We start from the raw sequence: 12,294 nt of genomic DNA, 5'->3' as shown, positions 1-12,294 counted from the left end.
TAAGAGATAAAATAAAATAATTACTAAATCAAAAGAAGGCAAAGGGAAGGGGGGAGAACAAATAGGAGAAGTAAAAAAGAAATAGAAAGTTGGTACATTTAAACTCAACCATATCAATAATCAATTAAATGTAAAATTCACACAGACATTTATAAGGAATAGCCAAGATTTTTTTGAAATATAACCCAATAAGAACATATTTACTTTTCCAAATGCAGAGCACACTGTAGAGTGTCTGTTATTAATGATACTGACTCAAGGGTTGGCATTTTTTTTCTCTAAAGAGCCAAATAGTAAATATTTTAGGCTTTGCAGGCCAAGTATTCTCTGTTGCAACTACTCAACTCTGCCTGTAGAGCATGAAGCAGCCATAGATAATATGGAAACAAATGAGCATGGCTGTGTTTCAATAAAATTTAATTATCAGTCAGGAGGCTGACTTAGGCCACAGATTGTGATTTGCAAATCCCTGATTTAGAGCAACATAATAGACCAGGAGCAGACAGTATGTAAGAGGGAATTTAGGTGGCATTTCAAATCATAGGGGAAAGAATGGATTATTTTATCGTTCAGAAAAATGATCTATACTTTTGAAAAATAAAATTAGATCTCAACTTTGTACTATTCACAAGTATAAGTTAAATAAAGAGCTAAACATTAAAACTATAAAAGTATTATAGGGCAATAAATAAAAATATGTTTATAAACTTGGAGTGGAGAAAAGAGAAACAATGTACTATGGTCTGTGTCAAATAAATACTAGCACAGTCTTATTGTGGCACAGTATGCAGCAGTTAAAAATAAGTGGTTTAGAAGTACAGACATTAAAAGATCTTTATCATATGCTGTTAAGTATGAAAAAGGCACAATGCAGCACACTAGTTATGAAAAAAGATAAACTATGTAATTATATGTGTGTGTTTTAATGTAAATAAGTGCATGAAAAATGACTTTGAAGGACATCTAACAAACTGAACTATGGGTAACTGAAGAAGGGAGTGATTAAAGACAGGGGAGGAATGGGGACTTGGTTTGTTTGTTTATTTCTTTGTTTTAACTCCATATTCTTCTCAGAAAAAAAAAAACCAGAGACAATGTAGAGAGTAAAAATATTGTAGAGAAAACAACCTATTATTAATGTTCCCAGAGATATAGAAAATATTGCACTCAGAAAATTGGAAAACACTGCTGGTAAGAGCTCTTCAAAATATGATAGCCAAAATAAATGTTCCAGTGGAAGAGCTGGAAGATAAAGGAAATCTCTCAGAAAGCAGAACAAAAACATCCAATGGTAGATGTTAATATACATGCATACAGACAAATAGACAGCTTATGTGCACACATACATTAAATGAAGAAAAAATTTACATTTTTAAAAATATATTTTATTGATATTTTACAGAGAGGAAGGGAGAGGGATAGAGAGCTAGAAACATCGATGAGAGAGAAACATCGATCAGCTGCCTCCTGCACACCTCCCGCTGGGGATGTGCCCACAACCAAGGTACATGCCCTTGACTGGAATCGAACCCGGGACACTTCAGTCCGCAGGCCGACGCTCTATCCACTGAGCAAAACCGGTTTCGGCAAAATTTACATTTTTTACATGTAAATTTTACATTACAAGAAAAAACTTCAGAACTTGAAGACATGCATTTGCAAACTGAAAAAAATGCAAGGAATGCCTAGAAAATGAGTGATAAAGACTAATCCAGGACACTTCATCATAAAATTTTGAATACTAGAGATAAAGAAAAAAATCCTAAAAACTTTCATATATTCCTCCGACCCCTGTTTGAGGTTTTGTTTTGTGTGCGTGCGTGCGTGCGTGTGTGTGTGTGTGTGTGTGTGTGTGTGGTTTTTTAGACTACTTTTTGAGAACAGTTTAGGTTCACAGCAAAACTGAGGGGAAGGTATAGAGACTCCATGTACAGAGGTTTCTTGTATACTCTTTGCCCCCACACAGAATAGGTTTTTTAGAAAAAGGAAGGATGGGAGAGGGGAAGGGAAGGGAAGAAAAAAGAAAGAAAGTTACATATAAGCAATCAGGACACAGAATGGAATCAGTGTTTTCAACAGTAACACAGGAAGCTGGAAGACAATGAAAAATGCTTTAAAAAATTCTGAGGGAAATGATTTTCAACCTAGAATTATATAACGAATAATCAAGTATAAATGTGCAATAAAGCCATTGAAGTTTTTTAAAAACATTATCTCCGGTAGATTCATACTCAGAAAGGTACTCAAGTATGTGCTCCCACAAAATGGGGGAGTAAATCAATTAGGAAGTTAGATATGAGATCCAGTAAACAGGAGCCCTAGTACATGAGGGAACTGAAGGGAAGACACAGGTTTAAAGCTGAGCAGCCAATCCACTTAGGAGGAGGGAAATGAAAGGTTCCGAGAGGGGTATCTCAGTGGGGAGCGGGGAGAGAGGTGCGGTCGGGGGGGTGTGGGGAGAGGAAATAAAACTCACAAATCACTCAATGCATTTGACCAGGTAGAATATAGTAATGAGAGGGGTTTTATAGTTCTGTGAAGAACATGAGAAATTTTGATGATACTAGTATATACATAGAATAACTGAACAAACTAAAAGAGGAAATTATTAACTCTGAAACAAAAAATTGAAGAAAAACATAATAATAGTATCTAAATGGGCTCAGCAATGAACACTCGCACCATCATAATGTAAACACTACTGTAATATCGATTTAATAAAAATATGACATAACTGTTGGGAGGAGAGGGAAATTCTATGTGTGGTAGAGAGAGAGTGTATGTGTGAAGAAATGCTAGCTCCTCACCTTTAGTAGGACATTGATAGATAATATTCCAAACTGAAAAAGCAGTATACAAGTGTTATAAGAATGTTACTTAGAAATATAGAGGCAAAAACTTTTCTTCTGAACCCAATTCAAGAGGTGAAAGTGTTAGTGTCTGTGGAAGGAAGGGAGAAGAAATTACTCTTTTTTTTGTTGGAGGCTATAGTACATTTGAGTTTCAAATTATATAGATGTATTACTTTTTTAAATATATTTTTATTGATTTCAGAGAGGAAGAGAGAGGGAGAGAGAGATAGAAACATCAATGATGAGAGAGAATCATCGATCAGATGCCTCCTGCATGCCCCGCACTGGGCATTGAGCCTGCATCCCGGGCATGTGCCCAGATCTCGAATCGAACCGCGAACTCTGGGTTCATAGGTGGATGCTCTACCACTGAACTACGCCAGCCGGGCAGATGTATTACTTTTTAAAAAACGTTTTTAAATTTATTTTCAGGATGACAAAAATTATTCCAGTCACTAGCATAGAACCCTGGGCTCCCAGAGACCATAAAGAGAGAAGGACCAGCAAATGGAAGCCAGGTGTTTTGAGCAGTGGGCTGTGAAATGTGTCTCCAGTGAACAGAATACATGGGCACCGAGCCCAGGAGGTGGAATGGAAGAGTGAGGCTGTTGTTTCTTTGGAAGTGGGCTCCTACTGACAACGCATGCAAGCTATTCTGGGAGGTGTTGAGATATTAATGAAAAAAGCTTTGGCGAACCACAAGGGAGTTGTGTGTAGTGACAGCGCCAGAAGGGGGGAGGACCTCTCTTGTTCCCTGCACACTGGGAAGTGTGGGGCTGATGCCCAGTGAAAGTGATCTGGCTCTCATTTCCCTGGTGAGAACAGCCAGCAGATGGGTGTCTGGTAACCCAAAGCCTTTACTGAACCAGCCCAAGTCAATTGTTCCACCAGGCAGGAGGCTGGGGCTGACTTAGGTTTCAGCCACAGGCCCCTGGGGACTGATGACAACCTGTCGGGCAGAAGACTGAACCTGAGGCCTGGTATTGGAGGAGCCGGTAGAGACACAGAGGGTGTCAGGATGGGAAGATAGCTAATTAGGAGGTTGTTCTTCAGTCGAGCCCTAGTTCAAAGGTTCACAAACCCAAATGAGTAGCAGAAGTTCCAAAGAAGCTTTTTAAAGAGATAGCTCTATCTCCCGGCCTCACACCACACTTGCTGATCAAAACCTCTAAGGGCAAAGCCCTGGACTCTGACACACCCATTCCTTCTTCTACCCACTTCTGACCATGGGCCAGGTCCAGAGCACTCCTGCACATGGTCCTAAAGCAGCCAGTCCTCTCCCCCTCTGAGCTGTTCTTCTTCCTTCTTTGTAAGCAGTTCAGAGGCAGAGAGAACTTGCCGAAACCCAGATGTAAAGGTCTGCTTTCTGCCAGTGGTTGGCAGCATCTGCCAGTTATGAATTTGGGCTGCAGGAGAGCAGGTGCTTCCTGGGAGGGGTGGGAGCAAAGCTCTTCTGTAGATTGTTGCCATTTTTCTGCATCATCCATCTTCCGTGAGAACCTCGGAAAGATCTGAGACGTGGGCAGGGGGCCATCGGGGCTGGCCAGGCTGCTGTGCATTTTTTTTTTAAATACATGTTTTTATTGATTTTAGAAAGAGAAGAAGGGAGAGGGATAGAGAGATAGAAACATTGATGAGAGAGAAACCATCAATCAGCTGCCTCCTGCACGCCCCCTACTGGGCATCAAGCTGGAAACCATGTGCCCTGACAGGGAATCCATCTGTGACCTCTTGGTTCATAGGTCGATGCTCACCCACTGAGCCACACTGGCTGGGCAGGCTGCTATGCTTTTGTTCAGCACCAACAGATGGAACCCAAAATGGCAATGGCTGAATGGGCTGTATGCAGTTATGGAAGACATGAGCTCTGCTTTCAGAATCCATTTCTTCTTCTCACCCAGAACTGGATAGTGTGAGAGGAACGCTAGAGAGCCAAGGGGATCCTAGAGTATGAACAGAAGCTCTTTCCTCCCAAAAGTGGGCATGAAGTGGTGGCTGGATTTTATTTTATTTTTTTAAATCTGAGCCACTAGGAACTGTATTCAGGTTGTTGGGCCCTCCGTGGCTGATTTTCCCATTGGGTTTTGGTATTTGTCATCACAAAAGCTTCCTCACCAAGGCCATGCTAATCCAAAATCTAGACTAGATTTTCTAAGATGAAGATACGTGGTAAACTTAGGAACTGAGGAACTTTCAGAGAACCTAATCTCGAAAAACTGCACCAGGTTATATACTGCATGAGGGCAGAGCTATTTCTTGCTCACAACTGTATCCTGAGGCACTAGCATCATGAGAACTAGAAAAGGGGCTTAATGAATGCTGAGTTAAGCAAGGAGTGAAAGTTCGGTAGCCACGGGCCACGGTGCCAGGTAGGCGTGGTAAAAACCACAAGGAGGTCCTCTCTACCTGAACCCTCTTCCTCTGGTCTGTCTCTTCACCCCACCTCCCGACCCCTGGACACCCCACCTGAAATTGGGCTTCTCCATTGCACCTGTAGCCCTGGTCATAATCTTCAACTCTCTGACTCACTATTTCATTTATATATTGTTCTTTGATTATCTGCCTCCTACACCATAATGTCGGGATAAGGGTGATGACCTCATGTACTCACTTAGCCCTCCCATAGCCCCTAGAATAGGTGCTTGGTACAGCAGCATTCAATGAATTTGAGTTGAATGAATCAAGAAAGAGAGAATTTTCTTAATTTTAAAACATACCTTTTATTGATTCTAGACCTGGGCTGCACCTTCCAGTGGGTGTGCATATTTGATGTTGGATTTTGCTTCACTCCTCCCCAAAAAGCTGTGAGTACATCAGGGGGCTCATGTTGTAGGTGGTTCTTAGCACCAACAAGAACACACAAGGGTTCTGTTAAGCAGAGCACGAGACTGCCTCTAATTCCAGGATGCTGTTTCTGAGCAGTAAGGAGGAGGGAGGAACATCAAAGGGAAAAATAAGGGAACCAGCGCCCAGAGGAACTTGAGCAGGAAAGGCACTGGGAGCAGGCAGGGCGGCCTGCTGTGGTCTTCCTCCTGCAGGGGCATTAAGAATTTTCCTCCATCCCCAGCCTCTTTATCCCATGTCTATTCATGCAGCCAGGAGTAGCTGTGTCCCCTCAGGATTATACATCTGATGGCCTGCAGCCCTGAGGACTCTGCTTGAGTCCTGGGCGTGGCACAAAGCCAAAGGCTCTGCATTGGGACTGCCCCAGTTGAACATCTGCTTAAAGCATCGTCTGTTGAAGTGTGGTCCTGCACCACCTGCAGCAGAACCACTTAAGAGTCTGCAGAGAATGCAGATTCTTGGGCCCAATCCCACCACCCCAGAATTGGCCTCCACAAGCAGGGCTCAGAGTCTGCTTTTAAAAATATATATATTTTTATTGATTTCAGGGAGGAAGAAGAGGGAGAGAGAGATATAAACATCAATTATGAGAGAGAATTATTGATTGGCTGCCTCCTGCATTGCCCCCCACTGGGGATCGAGCCCACAACCCAGGCATGTAGCCTTGACCAGAATCCTCCAGAACCCGGGATCCTTCAGTCCGCAGGCTGATGCTCTATCCACTGAGCCAAACCAGCTAGGGCTCAGAGTCTGCTTTTTAATAAGCTCCTCTCTTCTCCCCCTCCATGATTCTGAGATGCGTGGTTCCCAAACTTACCAAATGGAAAGGAGGTAATGACTTACTTGGGGACTAACTCAACTCCAGGCAGCTTCTATTGCAAATGGGAAAGGAATCCCACAGGCCACTTGTTGGCTCAGCCTGGCCGAGTTGAGGTGAGCTCTCTGGCACGTGAGGCGGGGAACAAGGACAGTGCTCTGCTTTGGGGTGTCCACTGTCTGTTCTTAGCTGCAGCCTGACCCCTGGTGGTCAGCGAGTGATTTGGTAGGAAGAACCCAGAGCCTTTGACTTTTTGGTATTCTGGGGAAAAGTTATACCTTTATAAACTCCACCTCTGCTTGAAAGGCTCAGTGGCCAAGCCTGGGATGATCTGAGAAGGGAGTGATGTGCAGGTTATGGATTTTCCAAATTCCTTGTTTTGTCTCCATTATGTACTCATTTGTTGGCACGTGTACCCCTGAATGACTGTAGGTGGCACTTTAGCTGCATGTCTGCATCTCATCTGAGGGAGGAGAGAAGGGGGGGGGGAGAGAGAGAGAGGGTGAGAAGAAGAAGGAGGAAGAGGAGGAGGAGGAAAGAGGAGGAGGAGAAGGAGGAGGAGGAGAAAGGAGGAGGAGGAGGAGGAGAAGGAGGAAGGAAGAGGAGGAGGAGGAGGAGAGTGTTTTCAAAATACATTAATTTTTATAAAAGTTGGGGGGGGGGTAGCCAAGGTGAACAAACTGGCAACCAGACACAGGTAAGCTGTGGCTTCTGCTGGTGATGCTGATTGGTGCCTCTTCCTCGGTCCAGACCCGTCTGCTCGCCTGGCTGGCGCACCTGAGGGTGGAATGGGCTGCTCCCCCGCTGCTGCAGCCCTTTCTCTGTCCCTCTGGGTCTGGGTCTCAGCATCTGGACCCCGAACCTGGTCAACTTCCTAAGCTCAGTCCCGCCTAGGGTGCTAGTGGTCCTAAAAACAGGCCATTTAAAGACGCCTCTCCAGTGACAACCTCTCTTTTTCCTTCTTAAATCGTGGGAATTTGGATTCAATTGGAATAGATCACCTGACTTTAATGATGAATAATAATATGCTTTTGTGTTTTCAGAACTGAAGACAGGCATACCTCAGAGCTATTGAGGGTTCCATTCCAGGCCGCCACCACAAAGTGAGTATCACAATAGATTGAGTTGTTTCTCTCTGCTGGTGGAGTCTTTTGCCTTCAGTTTGTAAAAAGTGCAACATCTGTGAAAAATCCTGCAATGTCTGTGAAGCGCAATAAAATGAAGTGCAACAAAGCGAACTGTGCCTGTTTAGAGCCCAGATCAGGGAGTTATTCTTTTGCCTCGTGACCACAAGAGAGATTAAGTACTGTCACAGGGTAGCAAGCACAGAGAAGGGGAAGCTGGACCGAGAGAGACTGTGGTGGAAGGGAAATGCCTCCGAGACTCGGGAGCCGGAGCTGCTGTCATGCTCACGCTGCGCAGCCCATTTATTCAGGCAGGGAACACCCTTTACTGGAGCCCTCCATGAGGCAGGCATTGAACTGGATGCCGGGAAGACAAAGAAAATATGACATATGGTTCCTGCCCTCGAGTTATTTTCAGTTTTGTGGGAGGCACTGGAAAGACATCTAAACCAAAATTGATCACACTGTTTGGGCCATGAATTTATCTGGCATATTTAGCTTTTTGACTTGCTGCATGATCATCAGCGTCACTCATTCATAGAGTACATAGAATCGTATTTAATTCTCACAGTCACCCTAAAAGAGAGGGGAGCCCTATTATCTCTCCATTTTATAAATGAGAAAATTGAGTCCTTAGGGAGATCAGAGTGTACCAAGGTCAAGTCGCTGCTAAGTGATGGATGGGACAGTACCCAAACCCAGGTCAGCCTGGAATCCAAGCCCATGCTGCTGCCCACGGCAATGTCCTGCAGGGTCTTCCACCTCTAATCTTGTCTCTGCTGTTCTCTTGTTTAGAGTCAGCTTCTCACCCTCTCACTTACAAACTTATCTCTGCCCACTTACCCATCCCGACATCCTTCCTCCAGTCCCGGAGGATAAGGCACATCCTCTTGTCGAAGCTCACTCACCACGCCGCACATCTCCTCCAGCCCTCTTAGGACTGTGTCCACTCGTCTCCTCTCTCCTGGGCTTTCTACTACTTACCCGCTACTCCTTCTTTCTCTGCAGCCCATAAACATAAAGGCTCTCCTTTGCTAAAGAAACCCACAGACCAGTGGTTGGCAAACTCATTAGTCAACAGAGCGGCAAACCGCGGCGCGAGCCGCAGTTTGCCGACCACTGCCATAGACAAATAAAACACAACAAAACAGAAGCTTCCTCTGCTCTCTAGCCAGTTCAGCCCTTTCCGGCCCCCACCCCACCAGCCACCATCCCCATCACCCATCTCTCTCCTCCCCTTCTCATCCAGTGCCATCCAGAAGGTAATCCGCCTGGACAGTCTTCATTTTCTCACCTTCCCTTCACTCTCCTGTCCACTGCCACCCACTTCTGCAGCAGGGTGTGGGGAGTGGCAGTCTCCCCGTCGCCGGCCTCTTTGCTGCATCGGAACCCATTGAATCCTTCTTCCTGGAGGTCCCTAATCACGCAGTGTCTCTGGCAATGCACTTTCCTGCTTCTGCTTACACCTCTCTACCATTCCTCCTTCCTCCTTTATGGATTTCTATTTCCAACCGCTCCCTTCTGCTCCTTACCCCTTAAACGTCGTTGTTCCCAGAAATCTCTTCTTTACCACTGCTTTTCTCCCTCTTCACTCCGTTCCAGGACAGTCTCCTCCACTTTCCTGGTTTAAACTGTACCTGTCTGTTGCTGTCTCCCAAATAAATACTGCCAGCCTAGACCCTTCCCCAGGCTTCCACTGTATCTCTGCCTGCTGGTCGTCCCCACCTGGATGTCCTTGGAGCACTTCAACTCAACATGCACAAAACCAGCTTTATCACCTTCCTTCTAAGTCAACGCTTCCGCCTGCTGCCATTCCTCCTATTCCTGTAGACTAGAAACTTAGAGTCACTCTCGATCCCCCGCATTCAGTTGGTTGATAAGCTCTTCTTGAGTGAGCCTTGTAAATGCTCCTCTCTTTACCGTTCCCACTGTCCTGGTCAGGCCACCATCATTTCTTGCCTGAATTACTGCAATCGCATCCTAGCTAATTTCCCTACATACAGGAATATCCTTCCTAAATCTGTCCTGCACCTTGGGGGTTCTATTTAAAATATGAACCGTCTTTATCAAACTCTTCTGCGGTCGTCCATCACTTAGAGCAGGAGCCCTAGCCTTCCCGTATGGCACACTAGGGCCCTATGTCCAGCAGCTGCCTATCACAGGGCTGTTTCTTCAGTGACTCCACAACTCACTCTCTGGCACAGCGGAACTGCCTGTGCCATGGACTGCGATTTGCTCTTCCTCGCTTTAGGCAATCAAGACATTCTCTTGCTTATAACGTGAGATTTATGAGCTACGGAGGAGGCTTTCCAAATGCATGAGGTTCGGTAATATGCTTTTTATAAGCCATTTAGCTTCTACGTGAGGAAGAAGGACATGGAGAGAAATGATTGCCCTATTTGTAGAGGGGCTACATGAAGCCGTGGCCCTGAGACTAGGCAGGATGCCTGCAGCCCACGCACAGGTGTATCTGAAGTGGGATGGAAATTAATTCCACTCCCGTATTCCTTTCCTGGCATAACAACAACAAGAAATGATGCCTGCAGTGAACATGCAGCGGCAGAACATGGGGACATGGGAACTACGTGCCCTCGCCGTTGTGGGGAAAGAGCTAAGGAATGCACTCACATTTTGTGGGAGGAATTCGGTGGTTTTAATGTTTAGTCAAGGTTCAAATAAACAGACCCTGGTCCAGCCCATTTTGAAGTTAGAGCTCTGACAAGGATATGGCCACAGAGGGAGCAACAAGGCCAAGTATAAACACCAAGACAGCAAATCTTCCAATTTCCAACCAGTTCTCCAGGTTCTCCCCAAAACAGTCTCCCCTTCTCCCACTGTCTCCTGAGCCTCCTTTCATGATCTTTGGTGTTTCCATCCCATTTTAAGAGTGAGGCAAGCAACTTTTAAAGCACAAATGCATTTTCATCTGATTTGAAGCAGGCCTGACTTCAGACTTCCACTGCCTTGCTAGCCTTTCTCTTCTGAAAGAAGAGAGTCTTGTGCCATCTTGTGGTGGAGGGCCGCCACAACAACAGTTATGCACCCACAGCATCCTGCCCAGTCCAGCACTGGGGTTCCTGGGTGTAAAGCTCTAGAAAGGGCAACAGCTATCAGAGAATGCACCTTGGAGAGGCACTAGGGGCTGAGCTAGTCATTAATAGCATTGAGTTATGGTCTAAAGGGATTTGGTCTCTCACCAGTATGATTTCATCTCTAGGTGCCATTTCCCCCCAGTTAATAAATGAATTCTGATTCGTGGTGTTTCTTTAAAAAAAAAAAAAGACCTCGCACAGTGGCAAGAACACCAGAATGAGCGCTAAGACCCCTGGTGTCCAATCACCCTTCTGCCACAGACAGGTGAGCTAGCAACAGAATACAATAGAAAGGGCATTGGCTTGGGGCCAGGAGGTTCCTACCCAAGCGCTGCTACAAAGTGGTGTGTTACCTTAGGGCAGTGGTCGGCAAACTCATTAGTCAACAGAGCGGCAAACCGGCTCCCGAGCCACAGTTTGCCGACCACTGCCTTAGGGAAACTTACTGAGTACTTTCCTGGTGCCAAGTGCTGTCCAAGGTACTTCTCATGTTTCTTCAGTTTCTCACAGCCAACCTACAGGACAGTGGCTCTGTGAGGGAGGAAACTGAGGCTCAGCAGGGGGGAGTGAGCTGTCCAAGGTCTGTCCCAGGTCACAGACCCAGTGAGTGATGAGTCAAGGTCTGATCCCAGATCTGACTCCAAAGCATATAGTCCTTCTTTTTCTAAACATACATACTTTTATGATGTTTTATTCTGTGGATGTGCGTGTGGTGGTGGAAGGGCAGGGTAGGGGTGTTCACACCCAGGCCAGATGGCTTGAACGTATTGGGTTGCTTGATGATCGGGCAAGCTGTCTCCACCTGAGTGCTCAACAAATCTACGGACGCTACGTTGGTGCTTTTGAATTCTTCGTGTGTTCTCATTTTCCCCCTCATCTGACGTTGTTTATAAAGGCATCTTAAGAGATGAAAGTACCTAAGCTTGAAAACTCATGTTCTTTGATTTTTGAACATAAAAGATACAACCTAGAGAGAGAACCCTGACTGAGGGATTAATAGGAACATGAAGTCCTTTCCAGGGAGGACAAGACGCCCTACTGGCCATTGATGCTGAGCTTCTCTTAGGGCTGTCACTGCCGGGTCTCACCTGATGCACCTCCTCCTTGAGATGTTTATTATTGTCCCCGTTTGGCCCCTGAGGGAACTCAAGTATGGAGAGCCTAAGAAATTTGTTCGAGTTCACACAACCATGACTTAAACACAGTCCTTTTTATTTTATTTTTTTAAATATATTTTATTGATTTTTTACATGGAGGAAGGGAGAGGGATAGAGAGTTAGAAACATCAATGAGAGAGAAACACCGATCGGCTGCCTCCTGCACACCCACTACTGGGGATGTGCACGCAACCAAGGTACATGCCCTTGACGGGAATCAAACCTGGGACCCTTCAGTCCACAGGCTGACGCTCTATCCACTGAGCCAAACCAATTAGGGAAACACAGTCCTTTTTAAAAACAACTTTAATTAAGTATAATTAACATACAGTGGAGCTCACATGAAGTAAAATTTGGTAAATTTTGACAGGTGTAAAATGATAAAAACCATCACTACAATCAAGATAA

Source organism: Plecotus auritus (genome assembly GCF_963455305.1).
Source record: "Plecotus auritus genome assembly, chromosome: 1".
Taxonomy (NCBI): domain Eukaryota; kingdom Metazoa; phylum Chordata; class Mammalia; order Chiroptera; family Vespertilionidae; genus Plecotus; species Plecotus auritus.
The sequence above is the reverse complement of the archived record's forward strand: the minus strand, read 5'-3'. Positions refer to the sequence as shown.